The sequence below is a fragment of the Macaca thibetana genome, chromosome 1 (genome assembly GCF_024542745.1).
Source record: "Macaca thibetana thibetana isolate TM-01 chromosome 1, ASM2454274v1, whole genome shotgun sequence".
In the NCBI taxonomy this organism is placed as follows: domain Eukaryota; kingdom Metazoa; phylum Chordata; class Mammalia; order Primates; family Cercopithecidae; genus Macaca; species Macaca thibetana.
In genome coordinates this window covers 215,140,445-215,160,989 of record NC_065578.1, presented here as the reverse complement: position 1 = coordinate 215,160,989, position 20,545 = coordinate 215,140,445, and the positions used below count along the sequence as shown (strand labels likewise).

The 20,545-nt window shown below is 36.4% G+C and overlaps 1 protein-coding gene across 3 annotated transcripts in view; it reads left to right on the top strand.

Annotated features, from left to right (window-relative positions):
• AKT3 (AKT serine/threonine kinase 3) overlaps positions 1-20,545 on the top strand; it is a 362,334-nt gene that overhangs the window by 88,119 nt on the left and 253,670 nt on the right. The window lies entirely within an intron of this gene.

Below are 20,545 nucleotides of genomic sequence, written 5' to 3'. Positions count from 1 at the left end.
GAACAGTGAGTACATGATTTTGGGAGATTAGAAGATTTACATTTTAAATACAGTGTCAGTGATCTTTACCTTGCCATGCATAAATTGTGTTGCCAGATGTGCTTAGGTCAGTGTTTTAACCATTCACGTCTTATTTATTTTATGAAATTATTTCATGAGTCTTGAAGGGGGACTTACGATTGAAATGAAGGGTTTGAGAGAAAGTATGTTAATAGTCTTATTAATAGTACGGAAAACAGTCCGTTTGGAGCATGATGCACTCTGTCACATAGAAACAGTTTTTGGATGCTTTCATAGCCATCTGTAGAGGGTGGATCATTGATTATACATCAGTCAGATAAAAAAGATAATTTTGACATTATCTCTTCTTCCTGAAATACCTTGCTTCTGAAAAATGTGTATGAGCTTGATCAAATTATTACAAAGGAGTTTCAGAGGGGGCATTTAATAAGCATATTACATAGTAAATTTATTGTCTATGATTTTTAGTATTTTCTGTTGACATAAATTTAGGAACAGATGATCAGCAATCTAAACAGAATAAATGATTATTTTTCCCCTCTAGGAATGAAAGATAATTTTAATAAACGTAATTTAAGTATCCATTTCACATGATTTAGTCACTAAATACATGCCAGAATTTCTTAGACACTCAGAATTACTGAGAAGATATTAAACATATTCTTCAGAAATTTGGGGGTAACTGTAGATGTTTTTCTTCATTTACAGTTGCCAGGTATCCTGACCAAAATCTGTTGTTCTGACTTTTAGAAATTGTCCTAGCATCCTAATTTCTTATGAGGTACTGGATTTGGATTAGTGACAGTGCAACGTTGAGACAAGAGAGATTCCAGGATAAAGGAACCAAAATTCTGTGCATTTTTGCTTCAATAAGAAAATACTTATTATATTTCTTAAAATGTGTACATATTTTTAAAAGTACATTCATCTTTTCCTTAAAAAATTTAACATCATTAAGTTAATGGTATCTCTTCCCAAGCTAACATTTCCTTCTTATTGAATATCAAACATGGTGCTATGGGCTTTGGTTGTAGTTATCATTTCTATGTGTTTAAATGGTTAAGAGTAAAGTAATTCATGTAAGTGGGGTCATACAGTATTTTTCCCTTTGTGACTGGCCTATTTCATTTAGCTTAATGTCTTTAAGGTTCACCCATTTTGTACCATGTGTCAAAATTTCTTTTGTAAGGCTGAGTAATGTTCTATTGTATGTATATGCCACGTATTGTTTATCCATTTATCCATTGATAGTCTTTTAGTTTTTATTTGTGTGAAATGTATTTATTTTTTCCATATTTTTAAAGGATGTTTTTACTGAGTAAGACAGTTCTAGGTCAGGGTTTATTTTCTTTTATTCACCGAAGATAACATTCCTCTATCTAAATTATGATATTTAGCTTGTCCATTGAGTCTTTATTTTTGGACATCGTATTTTTCAGTTCTCAAAATTTGTTTCTCTTCCAAATTAGACATGTCTCTTGTATAGTTTTATATTTCACTGAGGAAAATTTCAACTTTGGCTTCTGTCTTCTTGTACATAGAGTAAATGTAGTTGTTTCATTGACACTCTGTGTCTGATACTTTCAGTATTTGAAGTCCCTGCTCTGGTGTCTTGGCTTATTAGATGCTGGTTATAAATACTGGCCATGCTGGTTATTATTCATATTAGTTATTGTTACATAAAGGGGCCACAGATACTGACCCATTGCTCTAGGTGAAATACAGGGCTAGGTTCTTGCAAGTCTCTGGTCACATCTTCATCAGCTGATCAATTACATAACCTTGTTTTATGCGTCCTTCTGTTTAAAGACATCTTATTTAATATTATTTATTCATTGAACTCATGGCCATGAACCCTATAACTCATGCCTGAATGAAGCTTATTTAAACAAACATTTATTCTCCATAAGGCATATCATAGCCTTCTTTTGCTGAGGAACACTAGATGAGACTTCAACACTATACCTGAGGGCCATTAAACTGAAATCACCAACAGGAAGCACAAAAATATGAAAAACATGGCACTAAATATACTGTGAAAAGGACATTGTAATAGGAGAGCTGAAGCAAGAAGGCTGAGTGTGACACCTTGTTCAACCTCATGTGAGAACATGGGCATCAAGTTATTCAAATTTTTTGCTGCTCTGTGCCTGCAAATGACCCCTAAAGCACCCAGATTTTTTTATCACAAATAATTTTAGGTGCCTAGGTGAATCTGCAAATACAGAATCCATGAATAATGAGGATTAAATGTGTTTGCTGGACGTATTTGAAAATTATTTGTAGAAATATGAAGCCTTGGACTGGGGATGGTGGCTCCCATGGTAATCCCAGCACTCTGGGAGGCTGAAACTGGAGGATCACTTGAGCCCAGAAGTTCAAGACTAGCCTGAGCAACATAGCAATATCCTGTCTCCATGAAAAAAAAAAAACAAAAACAAAAACACACACAAATGTAGTGGTACATGCGTGTAGTCCCAGTTCTTTGGGAGGCTGAGATAGGAGGATGCTTGAGCCCAGGAGGTTGAGGCTGCAGTGAGCCAAGACCATACCACTGTACTCCTGTCTGAGCAACAGAGTGAGACCCTGTCTCTAAAAAGATGAAAACAAAATGAAACCTTGAGTAAAGTTATCTTCATTCTGTATCTGCTGGATGCTTTGGAGGCATTAGCAGTCCGGGAGTAGCCTAACCCAAGTTTAAAGCCTAAAGTTTCATGGTCTACTCAGTTGACATGAATCTAAGGTGTAGATCTGTGCAAGATTTAGTGTATTTTTTGGTTCCCCATTGACATTAACGATTAGCCATTTGTGATTCCAGCTTAATGTGGGAATTGATTTATCAGAGTCCTAATATTGTCTTACAGTTTAAATTGTTCTCAGTGGAGTGTTCATCTCAATTATTTAATCTGATATTTACAGAAGCAGAACCTTCCTTTTATCCTTCTTAATTTTAATTTCTCCTGCCTTGTGATTTTCATATTATCATCTCCTCTTTTTCCTCCTCCTTTCCTAGGTTTGTGAAGCATTTACTACAGTTGTTATAAGATTAAATAACTGTTCTCATTTAAGTATGTTTCTTAGACTTACACTAAGATATGGCCTTCAGATTAAGAATGTAAGAAATAAGTTCATTGATTTTAAAAATAAATCTGGACGTTGGAACAAGACCTTGAATTTTTATTTTTTTTTCTTTTTAATTCATAAAATTATTCATTACTCATCATGTTATTTTGGAAAGATATAGCATAAAATATGGTTTAATAATTTAGCTTTCACCTAAGTTTTTATTGTATTTTATAATACAGGATTGGCTGTCATGAAAAAGTTAAATTTGAGACATTCTCTCATCGAATTTGTCCTTGTGTATTATTTTATTTTATTTTGTTTTGTTTTGTTTTGTTTTGTTTTGTTTTATTTCATTTTTTGGTGAGACAGGGTTTTACTCTGTTGCTCAGGCTGGAATGCAGTACAGTGGTCCAATCATAGTTACTGCAGCCTCGACCTCCTGGGCTCAAGCTCTGCTCCCACCTTAGTTTCCCGAGTATCTGGGACTACAGTTGCACACCACCATGCCCAGCTGATTTTTGTAGTTTTTTTGTAGAGTTGAGGTTTTGGCATTTTGCCCAGGCTGGTCTTGAACTCCTGGACCCAAGTGATCCTCTTGCCTTGGCCTCCCAAAGTGCTGGGATTACAGGCATGAGCCACCCGCCTTTATTCTGTTTTTCAGGGAGCAGCCCCACTGATCCTACTTAACTTCAGTCAGAATGATTTGACTCTTCTGCTCAGAAACCTCCTGTAGCATCCCATCTCAGTAAAAGCCAAGGGTCCTTTCAGGGATCTATAGACTCTAGATGAGGTGTCCCCAACCCCCAGGCTGTGGGCAAGTACTGGTCCCTGGCCTGTTAGGACCTGGAACACACAGCAAGAGGTGAGGGAGCATTACCACCTGAGCTCCGCCTCCTGTCAGATCAGATGCGGTGTTAGATTCTCATAGGAGTGCGAACCCCATTGTGAACTCTGCATGCGAGGAATCTAGGTTGCACGTTCCTTGGACTAAATCTAACTAATGAATCTAATGAATCTAATGCCTAATGATCTGAGGTGGAACAGTTTTAGCCCGACACCTTCTCCCCCTACCTCTTCCAAGGTCTATGGAAAAATTGTCTTCCATTAAACTGGTCCCTGGTGCCAAAAAGGTTGGGGACTGCTGCTCTAGATGATCTGGCTCTTCATTACCGCTCTGATCTGAGTTTCTACTACTTCCTCCCTTTGCTTCATGCTCTTATCATTGCAACTTTTTTGTCTTCCTGGAACATGTTAGGCATTTTCCATCTTAAAGCCTTGCTACTATGTCAGGAAAGCTCTTTCCCACATATATCTACATCGAGCTTCCTCACATTGTTTTAATTTTCCTTAAAAGTTACCTTCTCAATGAGACTTCCCTTGGTTACTTTAGTCCTCCCCAAAGTATTCTATTCCTTTCTTTGCTATGTTTTTCTCCTAGCATTTTTCATACTATATAACCTTTTTTCTCCCTCATGGAAATATAAACTCCATGAAAGCAGTGATTTTTGTCTACCATCCTCCCAGTGCCAGTCAAAGAGTCTGACACTTAATATTTGTCAAGTGAGTAACAAATGAATGAAATTTATTACCATAACCTATTTAAGAGCCTTAAGTATTACTTAGATAACTGGGTGTGGTGGCTAATGCCTGTGAGCCCAGCACTTTGGGAGGCCGAGGCGTGCGGATCACCTGAGGTCAGGAGTTTGAGAACAGCCTGTCCAAGATGGTGAGACTCCGTCTCTACTACAAATAGAAAAAAATTAGCTAGGTGTGGTGGTGTGTACCTGTAGTCCCAGCTACTCGGGAGGCTGAAGCACCAGAATCACTTGAACCCTAGAGGCAGAGGTTGCAGTGAGCCAAGACGGTGCCACTACACTCTAGCCTGGGTGACAGGCAAGACTCCGTATGGGGGGAAAAAACCCAAAAGTATTAATTAGATAAATCTGTATCAAAAAGTAAGTAGAGACTGCAAATGTAAGAACTTTGACATTGCATTTATTTTTATTTTGAAATAATTTCAAACTTACAGAAAAGTTCTAAGAATAATGCTTTTTCTTCTTTTTCTTTTTTTCTGAGACGGAGTTTTGCTCAGTAATACTTTTTCTAATGAACCATTTGAGAGTGAGATGCTCCGTTACTGTTGATTACTTTGGTGCATTTTTGTAGCATTGACATTCTCTTATGTAAAAAGAGTATAACTATTAAGGCAAGATATTAAAAGTGATGTATCAATCACTACCATCTAATCATCAGACCCCATTTAGATTTTGCCAATTCTTTCAGTAATGTCTTTCATTGCAAAATTCTAACCCAGGATCTGTGCATTTGATTGTCAGGGCTCTTTAGTCTCTTCATGTGGAATGGCTTCACAGTCTTTACTTTTACGACTTTTATGCTTTTAAAGATTACATGCCAGTTATTTTGTAGAGCATCCCATAATTAGGGTTTGTCTAATGTTTCTTCCTGATTAGATGTAGGTTGTACATTTTTGGCAGCAATATCACAAAAGTGATATTTTGTTCTTATTCTGAATTGATACTCAATTTTGGTTTATTCCATTATTACTGATATTAACTTTGATCGCCTGAAGGTAGTGACTACTAGTTTTCTCCACTGTAGAGGTACTCTTTTGTCCTTTGTTATTATTTTCTAAGGAGGTACTTTGAGACTATGTAAATATTATGTTTCTCTTTCACTCATTAGTTTTAGCATTTATTGATGTTTCTTGCCTAACTTAGTTGTGACTAAGATGAATGTCAAATGGTGACTTTCTAATTTGTTGTTTCTTCAACATTCATTAGTTGGGATTCTCTTATAGGGAATCTCTCCATTCATAGATTCATTATTTATTTATATCAATATGGGCTCATGGATTCTTGTTTTATTCAACAAATGAGTCATAATGTTTTAGTGTTAGGTATTTTGATGTCCCGATTGTCTCAGATTTGGCCAGTGGGATTCCCTTCAAATTTCTGTGTCCTTTAACATGTCTCCATCATTCTTTGAGCACCTTCTTACTCTCTGGCACAATAAGATGTTCCAGGCTCTGCTTGTGATATCCCTGCTTCAGCCCCGGAATCTGCAGTTTTCCAGGGAATCCTGATTCCTTTTTGTGTGGAGAATGATATTTAGAACTCTAAATCTGGGTATTAATTGTGTTCCCTGTATTGAGTGTAACTGTTGTCAAGCTCTTTCCTTAAAAATAAAATTAGGAAATAATTATATGACATATTCACTTATGGTTATGATTTCTGCATCTGTATATTAAAAACTGAATTTGCATTGATATTTCAATTTCTGTCTCACACCAAAGAGTTCATTCTAGCTTTATCCTTTTTATATTTGTAACTTCCAGTGAGAAACAGGGGTTCAGTTATCTACAGTATATGACTTATATGGTTCATCTCCTGTATATAACCAATCTCTCAATCATGCTGGCCACTACTTCTTGTGGTCACTTCCTTGATTGGGCTTGACCCTTTCTCCTAGCTTCCCCTTTCAGTACCAGCAGATTCTTACTTACTTTGGCCATGCCTAAATACTTAAGAAAAGAAAGGTCTTCACATTTTAATGCATACTTTGGGGATTCCCATATCCCACCAAAGCTTATGCTTTGAACTTTAGGTAAAATTGCTTTATGATAAAAGGGTTCTTTTACTGTCCATTTTTGATGATGTGGATGAGTCTTAGAGTTTTATTCTGGTCTTTATGATTTGCTGTTTTCTAAACTTATGACTAACTTAAGGCTTGTTATGATAAGATGATAAGAAAACACTCTGGGGACTCCTGAGAGTTTTCTCTGTAATTTATTATTATTTATAATTCTGTAACATGGAGAACATGATTAACATGAAGCTGTAAATTTGGCTAATAGTTTTGCTTTCTTATCAGCGAATCTATCAGTATACTGGTAATTGGAGAATTTCAAAGATATGCTTACACTTTAAACCCTCAATTTCTAGTGCTTCAGGTGGGTTTGCACATATGACAGAAGACAGGCAAGATAAAAAGGAGCCAGTATAAGAATTAAAAAAGGAGGCCGGGCGCAGCAACTCATGCCTGTAATCCTAGCACTTTGGGTGGCTGAGGCGGGCAGATCACTTAGGCTCAGGAGTTCGAGACCACCGTGGGCAACATGGCTAAACCCTGTCTCTACTGAAAAAAAAAAAAAAGAAAAAAAAATTAGCCTGGCATGGTGTCACCTGCCTGTAATCCCCGCTACTCTGGAGGCTGAGGCATGAGAATTGCTTGAACCCGGAAGGCGGAGGTGGCAGTGAGCCAAGATTGTGCCACTGCACTCCAGCCTGGCGGGACAGAGCGAGACTCTGTCTCAAAAAAAAAAAAATTAAAAAGGACTTGAGTGATACATTTATTAATTTGGCAAATATTTATTGATGATTTCATACATACCAAGCTGTTCTGCTGGAAGATCGTGAGTCAAAATAGACAGGGTTCTTGACTTCATGGAATAGTTTCTTCACTTCAGCATTTTTGAACCAGATAATTCTTCTTCGTCATAGCAAGCTGTACTGTGCATTATAAGATGTTTAGCAGCCTCCCTGGCTTCTACCCATGAGATCAGCTGTCTCTAGCCTTTTTGGCACCAGGGGTGGATTTTGTGGAAGACATTTTTTCCATGAACCTGGGTGGTGTGTGGAGGGGGGATGGTTTGGGGATGAAACTGTTCCACTTCAGACCATCAGGCATTAGTTAGATTCTCAAAGGTGCGTGCAGCCTAGATCCCTTTCATGCCTAGTTCACAATAGGGTTCGCACTCCTATGAGAATCTAATGCCGCAGCTGATCTGATAGGAGGTGGAGCTCCGGTGGTAATGCTTGCTCACCTGCTGCTCACCTCTGGCTGCGTAACAGGCCACAGTCTCCGGCCCAGGGGTGGGGGACCCTGCACTCGATAACAGCACCTCCTGTCTCTCCATCCCTCAGCACATTGGCAGTAACCAAGAATGTCTATGTTGCCAAATGTCTGCTGAGGTGGGGAGCACATCACTACTCCTGGTTTTGAGTACCACTGCTCACGGTAAAACCAAATGCAGATACAGACATTCTACAGCTAATCATTCAATGTAATTATCAACTGTGATAAATGCTAATTATGGAAAGTACAGAGGGCCATGAGACTGTAACCAAGAAAATAATGACTCCATAATGAATTTGGAATTCAGTCAAATCAAAGTTTCTCTTGAGTATATAGTAGGTATTTGATTGATATGAGAAAAGAAACTTAAGATGTGGTCTTTTACTTTAAGGATAAGCTGGCTGTGTATCTTCCAAACCAGTACCCTTTTGAGAGTGATAGAGTACTCTATTAGTAATGAAACTGGGACAATACATAGAGATGAGGCAAATTCTACATAATCTACTTTCATGCTTTCATTATCTACTCAAAGAGTAAGACCAATATATGAAACACACAGAGAATAATTCAAGACGGTATGTACATTAAGTGCTAACCTATGTCACATTATTAGAAGAGAGATTCTAATAATCTTCACATTATTAGAAGAGAAGATGTTACTTCTCCATCTTTGCTTTATAGAAGACTTCATGGGAAAAGATGGGATTCCAGCTCTTCAATTTAGTTCTGGAGGTTTGCCATAAAATGTCTCAACATTCCTATTCAGTTATTTTACACTCTACTACCTAAGCCCCTAACCTGTTCAAGAGTTGTGTTTGACATAGCAGACAATAGAGAACAACTGGAGAGTCTTGATGAGGAATATATCATGATGAAATGGTTACAACTCATAGAAGAAACATTCATTTCTCTACCAACCTTGATCAGCATAAGGTACAAAAGAACAATATTATATGACTATCGGATGTACATACTGAAAGAACATTTCTTTCTTAAACCAAATTCTGTAAGTTTTTTTTATTGAAAACAGATTTCCTAGGATCATTCTCTCTCTCTCGCTCTCTAAGTGGACATTGTTGGCTTGTTTCTCTTTCAACTTTTAGGATCAATTCTGAAGATACTAGATTTTGAGAAACTGTATGTTTAGGGGGAAAAGGGGAGGGAAGGAACTGTAGGATAGTGAAAAAGCATACGCTTTCAGGTTAGTGCTAGTCTGCTTACGTAGGAACTTTCTGCATCCAAATACCTTGCTTTATATTCCCTAGCTTTCTTTTTAAAATGTTGCTTTTACTTCAATTTTTTACACTACTTAAGATCCCATAGATTTTATATTTATTTAAGTTCATAGTCATGGTACTTAATTATTTTTAAAAAGGTTTAGGCATGTTCATTCACTTACTCCTTAGAAGCAGTTGGCATTCTTTGTGTTGCCTGTGAAATCGGATGGTGATGTAGGGCTTAAATTTTGAAATATGGGCCATTTGGAGAACTTAAGGCAAATCTAAATGGCATAACATGATGGAGGAAGCATGAAGACCTTGCAACTGGTAGAAACAACAAAAGGATGTAGGAAAAGAATATGTATTGGGAAAGGAGGTAGGAATTATGCCAAAGTTCCATTTGCCTACTTCAAATGTCTGCTTAGGACGAATTCTGTGCCTGGGAAAAGGGATGAAAACTTTAACTTCCTTTCCCCCATGCTTTCATCCCAAGAGCCTAGAGTTAGAGCTGATTTAATGGTATAACTAGTACTGTTAAACCAAGCTAATAGGCCTTTATGACACCATCCTCAGAGTTAACTATTTATATATTTGTTCTCTGGAGCAAAGCATTTAGAGTACCCAGAAGCTACATTGAATTTCACACCACTTAAAAACCAAGGGACTACCTGCAAAGTGTTTCTGTTATTTTAAACTCTAAAGTCTACTTGAATTTGAAAAAATAAAATGAAAAGTTGAAAATAACCAAATCTAAGACTTTTGTGTAATTGAAATAGTGAGGTTGTTTTAGAAAATTAAATTTGGCAAGTGATTAATCCTTAATAAGGAGTAATTGTTTTATCTATTTTAGGGAAAAATTAATTTAACAAACCTATTATTATGTGAAATTTAGGTAATGAACATGGGCAGTACATAATTTCCGTAACATTTATAGCATCGACCACAAAAAGGCTGAATTAGTGTCATCAAATACAAAGAATGTTCATTTCAGAATCAAAGCTGTTCGGAAAGCACTGCTCATGGTTACTAGAATTAATTCAACATTTCAGGACTATTTAGAATTGTTATGTCATATCACTTTAGTAGATATACCTTTCAGATGCATATATGCCTGATTTTGGATAAATATATTTTTTGTACTTTTCAGTATAAAAATTTTTTTCTTAGTTAAAAATGTTCTCTCATTTAATGATTTTTGGTTTTGTATCAAAAGCAAAGAAACTCAGTTATCTTAAATAATAAAACAGAGGTCGCACAACCTGCACTATTTTGGACCCTGTATATAGCATTTAACCCAGCTCAACAGCTGACTGTGATTGGCTAGACAATCAGAGTACCAATTCTGTAGTGTCCTCCACTTTTCCCTGAAGCTAGTGGAGTTTTGGTTGAGTGGGGTATAAATGTGAATAGCAGATTAGCTAATTAAAATGGTCCTAGATAGTTGTAGGCTCCAGAACTGAAGTTCCTGGAGGACATCCAACCTCCCTAAAATCTCTTGATATCGAAGAACTCACCTGGAATAGCTACAGCCTACTTTTGTGTCCCCCTCCCCACCTTCCCTGCAAGCTCTGTTCCCCTGTAGGCTGGGTCCTGTTTCAGCTCTTCCATGTGTGTCTCAGGAACTATTCCTGTAGACAAATGTCCATTCAGCAATAGAATGCTTTTTCCAGGCTACATTTCTAAATCTGAGTCCCTATGTATCTTCCAGATCAAAGTGCCCCTCTCCCCACAACAGTGGAGTAGATTTGCCAGGGCCTTCTAGCAGAATATCCTGTCTGACTCTCTCTTCACTAGACTAAGGAGAAAAAGAAAATAACAAAACAAAAATGAAGAATTTATCATTTTAAAAGATGAATATAGCATTCCCCCTTCCCCTAAAAAGAAATGAGCAACTATTACTTACATAAAATGTAGATGCAACTGTACTCCTTGTAGGATTACTTATTAATGCTTTCTTGATATGTAAATCTAAATCCAAGCGTTTGGCATGAATGTCCGCTTCATTTATCATTGCCTTGGATATGCTTTAAAGAGTCTGTCACAGCTGGTCTACAAATGGATTTTTGCACACACCGAAACTTGCCTTGTGGCAAATGTTTTATAAAAGTTGTATAGATGCTTCAAATATTGTTCTTCGTGATTCTGTGCTGCTAATTTTCCAGAAGTCCATCCTTCTCTTTCAGAGGGTTTTTTTTTTGAGAAGCATTTAAAAAAATTATGTTGAGTTTGGTGTAAATTAGAGTTGTGACAAATTACAGAGCAGTTTTCACAAGTAAAATTGGGCCAGTTAGCTCAGAATTAGAAAATTAATCTTTTTCCAAAGCATTATCTCACTTTCTGTGTGTTTATAGTGTTTATAGACTAATAGTATCAGTCAAAAAGCTAAAACAAAAGTCAGTTTTTTTCTTTTAAAAAACATTATTTTATCATTTTTTTTTAATGAACAGTTATTGAAGTATTAGCCTTCATTGGCTAGGTATGGTGTCTCATACCTGTAATCACAGCACTTTGGGAGGCCAAGGCGGGCAGATCACCTGAGGTCGGGAGTTTGAGGTCAGCCTGGCCAGCATAGTGAAACCCCGTCTCTACTAAAAATACCAAAATTATCCAGGCGTGATGTCGGGTGCCTGTAGTCCCAGCTACTCGGGAAGCTGAGGCAGGAAAATCGCTTGAACCTGGGAGGCAGAGGTTGCAGTGAGCTGAGATTGCGCCATTGCACTCCAGCCTGGGTGACAGAGCAAGACTCTGTCTCAAAAAAAAAAAAAAAAAAAAAAAAAAAAAAAAAAAAAAAGGATTAGCCTTAATCACCAAGTGTTTACTAATAACTTACCGGTAAAGAGTAGTGTATTCAGATTTAAAACATTTTGAAGAAATACCCAGAAGTGGGTGGAGGACAAGGGCATTGAGCTTGCTGTCCTTGTAAGATACTGTGTGTGTGTGTGTGTGTGTGTGTGTGTGTGTGTATGTGTGTGTATGTATGTGCATACGAGAAGGGAGAGAAAGTGGGAGAGGGAGGCATACAGTAGTTGCAGGTTAACATAATAGGGAATTTTTAAAAACCTCAGGACACATCTAAAGATGATACAAAATGTATGTTAATGCAAGATAAAATTTGGTTTATTAGGGACAGTGATTTATGATTGGAAATAATTAGGGCAAATTTAAACAAAGAAGGGTTCAAGCGTTACTTTGAAGGAAAGGAGGGTAGTAAGCAGCACATAATTTTGAGCTAAATTCATAGGCAAATCAATTTCTATTTAGAAACTGAAGCACTTTCTTTATAAAAGCAAGACTTCGCCTCTTTATTTGCTCAAGTGTATACGAGGCCATATTGCATTTAGCCTGTATGAGAAGGAGAAGAAAGGAGAGAAGGAGTTATGAGGGAGATTGGAAGAGAATAAAAAGATCGCTGCACTTTAGATGCCAAGCAAGAGCAATTATTACAGCATTATTTCAGGATTCAGGGACAACAAGGCCTATGAAGGGGCCACTGATAACCTCATTGGTGACTTTTTGGAGATCAGTAGTAGTGATGGTAAGTAACAAATTGCCAGGAGTTGAAAAGTGAATGGATATTGAAGAAATGGAGACAGTCATCATAGATTTTTCTTCTGAGTTGTTTTTGATAAAAGGAAAGAACATAGATTACAGCAAGCCAAAGAAAGATGATTTTTGGATTGGGTGTTTTGAGCATGTTCATAGGTTGAAGGAAAGGAGTCAAAATGCAGAGGGAAATTCAAAAAGATCCAAGAGAGAGATCATCATTTGACATAATCAAATCTTAGATGACAATGAAGATGGGACACAAGAAAGAGGGGTTAGTTCTTGAAAAGTAGAATGTATGAGACTTCCTTTGGTATAAGGGGGTATTCCGAATGTTTCAAGTAGAGAGCTGGGAAGTTGAAGTTATTCACATTTAATGGTTTCCCTGTTTTCTAGGAAGTAAGGGTATTAAAAAATGAGAAAGATGGGGTTGGGGGATAGGGGTTTGAAGAGGGGTAAAGAAGATGTGGCATGGTTCCTTTAGAAAACAGTCATGATCAAGTCAACTAGAGATGAATGAAATAATTTCCCAGGTTTGCATGAATGACAATAGATTTATTTGGTTTAGTTTCATGATTTAGTATAGCAGTATTCAGAAGAGTTCCACGTAAAATAGATTATATCATATACCTAGGATGGAGACTGATAAGATGTGCATACTGAAAGAAAAAATGGGTTAGAAAAATATAGAATGATCAGGGATTCCATAGAGAGAATGAGACAAGTAGAAGGGATCTTTTCAACTGAGAAAATAGGGAGAGAATGAAGGACTAGAAGTGGTAAGGAAAAGGAAGGAGGAAGTTCAGTAGAACTGAGGAAATTATAATGTTAGCTTAAAATATTGAAGTTAAAGTATTCATGCAACAGTATGTGAGGGCCTGCCATGTGCTAGGTACTGTTCATTTGTATTTACAGCAGATGAAGTACCAAGTACTTCAATGGAGTTGCCACTAGATGTCACTCTGATTCGTATGGTAAGGCTAACCTTGACCACGTACTCAAGATTGGGGCTTTGAAAGTCAGACCTGTATAAACAGGCAATTTTTTATAGCCTATGCAGATCAGTTATCCAGAAATCTTATTCATGTAACTAAACTACTTTTGAGAGAATATTTTCATTAGAACAAAAACCCTCAAATTTGAAAACAAGTGATTGATACTGTCTTTGCATTATTGATTTATTTTCATTATCTTAATCACACTAAATAGTATTTCTCAGTGAACTTTAACATTTTCTGAAATTCTATATCGAAGTTTGTGAAGTTATTTTCTTTATATTGTTTTATTTACTTGTCTGCTGAATTGGTTCTGGTTTTATAGGGACTAATGAATTTTTATAAGCACTAGTAAAGCTGCTTCTTTCTAAGTGGTCAAGATTGTGCATGTGAACACCAAAGTTGTGAGTATAGTTTTACTCTGTGTGGCCTTCCTATCAACTAGAAGGAAGAACACTATCTGTCCAGCTCTTTTTTTTTTTTTTTTTAAGTCCCATTCTTGTTTTCTACCCAATCAGTATAGCTTTGCCTCTTTATCTTCATGTTGAAATAAAGGGTCATGTTTAGAAAGCTTGTCAGAATTCCTGCCTATCCACAATTTTTTACAACTTGATTCTTTCAAAACCTCTGAACAATTTTGGATAGCTATGCAATATAATTATTGAACAAAATGCAAAAAACCAGACACACCAACAAACCATGTTGATTTGTCCAGAAACATATAAACAATACCCAGGCATACTATATGTCTTAGAAGATATATTTATGTTTGTGTATCTTCTTTTAATTTTTTCTTCATTTGACAGGGGAAAGATGTGAGATTATACAGCATTGCTAGAACTGTTGGGCCTTATCGTAAAACAATTTGCAGGTCACTATGGTGGAAAAAGCGTAGTATCACATTTTTTGCATGTGCTATGCCTAGATATATTTCAGTGCTTGCTTCAGACATCATTTCATTACTGACTCTTACCGATCCTTGTGATTCATTATGATCTTAAGTAATTTTTAGCCGTGTTTGCAAGAAACCTATACTATGTCTTAAGTGAACTGTCTTAAATTTATCCGTTTTATATTTTTCTGTGTTTGTGGATAAAGTCAGTTTATAATAAGCCTAATGTGGTTTTCTATGGTAACTCCCAATGTAATACTAAGAATTTCATTTGGAAAAGTACCTATTTACTAAGCATGATTATAATCTATGTAAAAACAAATATTAAGAAAGCACTTCGCATCAAGTAGCCAGGAACAAAACCTGTGGCACAAACTTGGTAAGCTACAATGAAGGAAAAAAATATGTTGTTTGGAATAACTGACAGAAGATGCCACTGCAACTTGCTTTGAGAATTGTCAGACTTCCCCTTGACTGTAGAAAAAACTTACGTTTTTATTGTTTTTTTAAGACTGCATGTTGTTAGGTAACATTTTCGTCTGTTCATTGAAGATATCTCCCTTTAATCTCTTCATTTTCTCTTGGGAAAGAAGTCATTTTGCTTTGGACAAGTGAACGTGAACATGCTGCATTTGCTGGGCTGTACTGGGTAGAATACAAGTACAAGAGAGAAGATCAGTTAAAACTTAGCAGCAGTGGCAATGTGATTTTACTTTCCCCAAATTTTGTTGAAGCAGTCATTAAGAATTACACTCTATAATTAAAAAAAGCATGAAAATATGATGCAAAAATCTCCATTAATGAAATTCCTCTTGAAATTATCCTCTAATTCCCTTTTAATTCTCAAATTCACTTTGCTATATAACTTTCAAAATGAAACTTCTGGCATTTTTGCTTGTTCTTGGAAAAAATGTTCATTTCTTTGCAGTTTTACAGTGAAGATATCCTGTATTTCTTTTTAGGAATATGTTCCTTTGTTGTGCTAGGAACAATAAGTTTATTTAGATAATAGCCATCTACACTCTCTATCTCTAATCCCCAAAGGCCTTAACCTCCATTAGGAACAAATGTAGATTTTTGTTTGCTTGAAATAGCTTCCTGGGCATGTAAAAACCCTTTTGACATCATTATTTAGGGGCTCCCATCCTCTCAATGGAATCACAGCCTAATACAAAAACTTTGCAGCTGGTGAGCTCCCAAAGCCCCTTTTGATGATTGTTGTTAAACTCAGCATGGCAGCTTGCAGTTGTTCCTTTCCTGTACTGCCCCCCACCCCCCGTGTTCATGTTCTTCATAACAATAAGAATTCTCCAGAGGTAAAACACAGGGCTGAAAATTTCTGATGCCTCCTTCATCCTCTGTTTCTTCTCATTCATTTCCATTCTGAGCATATTTATAAAGTTAGTGGAGATTATCAAGGGAAAGATTCATTCTCTCTCTGTCTGTCTCATGCTTTACTGTCTCTAATAAACTAATTTCTTTAAAACAAAACAAACAATTGAATATCAAAGCATTGAATATGCAGAGGTTACGAGATCCCTCATCTTTTCTGTAGAGTATGTTAGTTTCAGGTAAATTAGAAATCAGAGGTCCTGGCTGTGACTTTAAACTTGGAAGTTTCTTATGTCATACTATATTCTTTATTGATAAAATGAGGATACAGATAACCCAAGCAAGTGGTAATTAAATGATTTATTAACTCAGTGACACACTAATTGACCAGAAATTTTCTCTAAAGTTTTTGTTTTAACTGGCTGTATCAAGTATAGGCTTATGTTGGTATTATTTAGGGGAAAAAACATTCATCACTCAAGATAAAGCATGTTTAGCTCATTTTAAAGACAGAATACATTTTAATAGAACAATTACTTATGATATGATTTAGATATTGTGAGAATAACAACCATAATTGAGAAAGATCTAAAAAGACCTGGGACTGATAGGCAAGTTAGAAATGGATGTTAAATTATTGAAAAAAAAATATGGAGACAAACATGTTAGAAAATAAAGTACTCCCTATGTTTGAGTTTAGTAAAATAAGCATTGAAATAGGGCTAAATGGAAATAGAAACAAAGCAAAGTAAAAAATCATTGAAGATCCAGCCACTGCACTCCAGCCTGGGCGACAGAGCGAGACTCCGTCTCAAAAAAAAAAAAAAAAAAAAAAATTATCGAATGAACCTGAAAGATCTTTTTGATTCCACATGGGGAATTTCTTTTTTTGAAGTTTTTGATACCTGCATTAAAGCTGTATTTTAGAGTTAATGCAGATTTTGCTACATTAATTTTTTTGAAGTTCTGAATGCATCGAGTTTTGGAAACTATTTTCAGGATGAATACTACGGGTACTGCAGATGCTCACGTTATATAATTATGTGTCTTGAATTAATTAAATCCAACTTCAAAGGCATGTATCGGAAATTCCTTTGCATAATAAAACCTCCATATCTAGTGCCAGTGATAAAATGAGCAGCAGAATGGTTTAGCTGGGGTGTCCAGTCTTTTGACTTCCCTGGGACACATTGGAAGAAGAATTGTCTTGGGCCACACGATGAGCTAAAAAAAAAATCTCAAAATAAATCCTATAATGTTTTAAGTTCGTGAATTGTGTCGAGGTGCATTCAAAGCTGTTCTGGGCTGCATGTGGCCTGAGGGTCACAGGTTGGACAAGCTTGGTTTAAAGGGAATAGGGACAAATTCTCATTCCAGAGAGCTGAGTACTAACTAATATCATCTATTACCACATACTTTTGTGACCCTGGGCAAATCACTTTTCCTGTTTTTGTAAAATAAGAAGGATTGACCAAAAATCATCTCTAAATCCGTACATGTTTTAGTATGGTATGATCATTTTAAAATAAATAATTTTGACGTCTTATCTAATTTTCTTAAAAAGTGATAAGCCCAAACTTTTATTTTTGAGACAGGATCTCCTTCTGTTGCCCAGGCTGGAGTACAGTAGCATGATCATAGCTCACAGCAGCCTCAACCTCCTGAGCTCAAGCAATCCTTCCACCTCAGCCTCCTGAGTAGCTGGGAGTACAGGTGCACACCACCACGCCTGGCTAATTTTTAAATTTTTCATAGAGGATAGGATCTCACCATATTGCCCAGGCTGGTCTTGAACGCCTGGGTTCAAGTGATCCTCTTGCCTCAGCCTCCCCCACAAAAAAAAAACTCCCCCATTACTTGTAAAAGAACATCCTTTTGAGAAATTAAAACACTATTTTTTTTTTTTTCTAATGAGCAAGGACTCATGAATACAGTGATCACAAATGAGATCCCCTCATGGTGATGAGAATAGCCATTTCAGAAATTATCGCTGAACATAGTAAAGAATACTGGAACTAATAGTTGGTGGTGCAAAATATGATAAATCAAAAGAGCCTGTTTCTGTTACGTGTAATAATTTTTTAAGGTAAACTTTTTCTTAAAGTATGAGATACATAAGAGTAAAATAATCACAAGAATACAGCTCTGTAAATATTCATGAAGTGAGCACACCATGTAACACCTATATTTAAAAAACGGAATATTACCGCTACCTTATAAGCCTTCCCCTCCGCTACCCTTCCAGTCACTATGTTCCACCAAGCAAACGGGATGACTTCTGCAGCATATATTAGTTTTACCTGCTTTTGAGTGTGAAATCATATAGCGGCTTTTTCAAAATTTTATTTGTGAGATTTATTTATGTTGTTGTTTGTACTAACAGTTCATTCAGGCCCATTGCTGTATTATATTTCCACTACACGACTAGACCCCAATTTATCTGTTCTATTTTTGGATTTGTTTTGTTTTTCCATTTTGGGTATATGTCTTTAGGTGTGCATACATACACATTTCTGTTGGCTATGTACCTAGAAGTGGGACTGCTGGATGATAGAATGTTCATTTGTTCAACTTTCGTAGATGCTGTTAGATGCTTTCCTTAAGTGTTTGTTCTTTGTATTCCAGCAGCAGTTTATAAGTTTCATGTGTTCTATATCTTCACCAACACTTGGTGACATTTTTGGTAGAGATGTGCCTCTCCCTATGGTTGCCGATGCTGGTCTTAAACTCCTGGGAGTAAGCAATCTTTCCAAGGTGCTGGGATTACAGGCCTGACAGGTGTAGCATCACCCCTGGCCAGTAATGTGGTTTTAATTTGTATTCCCCTAATAACTAATGAAGTGGAACGCTTTTTCATGTATTTACTATTCATTTGGAGTACTAAAAAAATTTTATGACACTTGCACTTTAAAATATTAAACTTTCCTGTGTTAAGAAGGGATGTTATAAATTAGTTATTTTCTAAAACATTTGGCATAATCATTCAGTCTGTCTCGGTATTTGATAAGTTGTGAAATTCTTCGAAATTTTTTTTTTTACTTAATAAAACTGTGTTTCAAACCATGAAATTGATTTCAAATGCTACCTTCTAAGTGTTATTAAAACTATTTATTGATAGTAATTTTTTAAAACAAGACTAGAAAAAATGAAGTGGTTTAAACAAACAAGAGTTTTTTCTTCCAGGGAAGTCTTCTCCAGAGAATTTCTTTGCCCAGATGGTCAAGTCCCTTATATACAAAGTTTTTCCTTCCAGGGTAAAATTGTTAGGCATTGCAGAGGGTATAATTAAAAGTTGATCTGCCTAATTTTAGGTTAACTGGCCAATTACAACCTTATCGTTGAACACAGAGTTGGGAAGATTCTTGAACAGTGTTTTAGAGCTGTTTTTGAGATGGAGAGCAACTTTTCTATGTGTTCCTACATTGTTGAGCCTTCCGTGCACTTCCTTTGGATCTCTGTGACTAATTTCTGGCCAGTGGATTGGGAGTGAAAATAGTATGTGTCACTTTGGCCTGAGGCAGTTAAGCGCTACCTCCTTCTGACCTCTTCTGTTGCAGTGGTGAACATGTACATGTTCTAAAGTTTATGTATTAAGCTAGTGTTTGTTGTTGCAGTCAATTTTAAATGACCTGATAGAGTTTCATTTTAGTAAATGGTCTACACATTAAAAAAAAAAAAGATACACTGGAGTCCCTGAAATATTTTTATGCCCATAATTTTTTGGGAGTAGAGTGCTGCTTTTTAAAAATACTAGGGTTTGGAGAATATGCTTACGAAGAGAAGTCGGTTTATGATGGGAAAATGAAAAAGGACAAACGTTTGTTTTATCATTCTACCAAATGAGAAGAAAGCTTTAACAAAAAGAAATGTTTAAGATTTCTGATTATCAGAGTTTTATTTATTTATTTGTTTGTTTGTTTACTCAATAGAGATGGAGTCTTGCTCTGTCGCCCGGACTAGAGTGCAGTGGTGCCATCTCGACTCACTGCAACCTCCACCTCCCGGGTTCAAGCGATTATCCTGCCTCAGCCTCCCAAGTAGCTAGAATTACAGACACCCAGCACCATGCCCGGCTAATTTTTGTGTTTTTAGTAGAGACGGGGTTTCGCCATATTGGCCAGGCTGGTCTTGAACTCCTCCCCTTAGGTGATCTGCCTGCCTCAGCTTCCCAAAGTGCTGGGATTAGAGGTGTGAGCCACCATGCCTGACCTCAGAGTATATTTATTGTTTACATGAAATCCGATTATTTTCATAACATTAAAGTGATATTAACTAGTTTTGCTTCTTTTTTTTAAAAAAAATTCAATTTAGGAAGGTGGTAACTGTCAGAGAGGCATATGACACAGACTGTAGTGGCCTCTTGGTATCCACAGGAGATTGATTCTAGGTCCCTTGGGGTTACCAGATTCCAAAGATGCTCAAGTCACGGCATAACATATGCATATATTGTTCTATTGTTATTTTTTACTGTTTTTTTTTTTTTTTTTAAATTTTCTATCTGTAGTTGTTTGAATCTGTGGATGAGAAACTTGGGTTCAGAATGGCCTATCACAAACTGAGGATTATGGAAAAATACTTTAGTTTACAGGTATTTTTTTGAA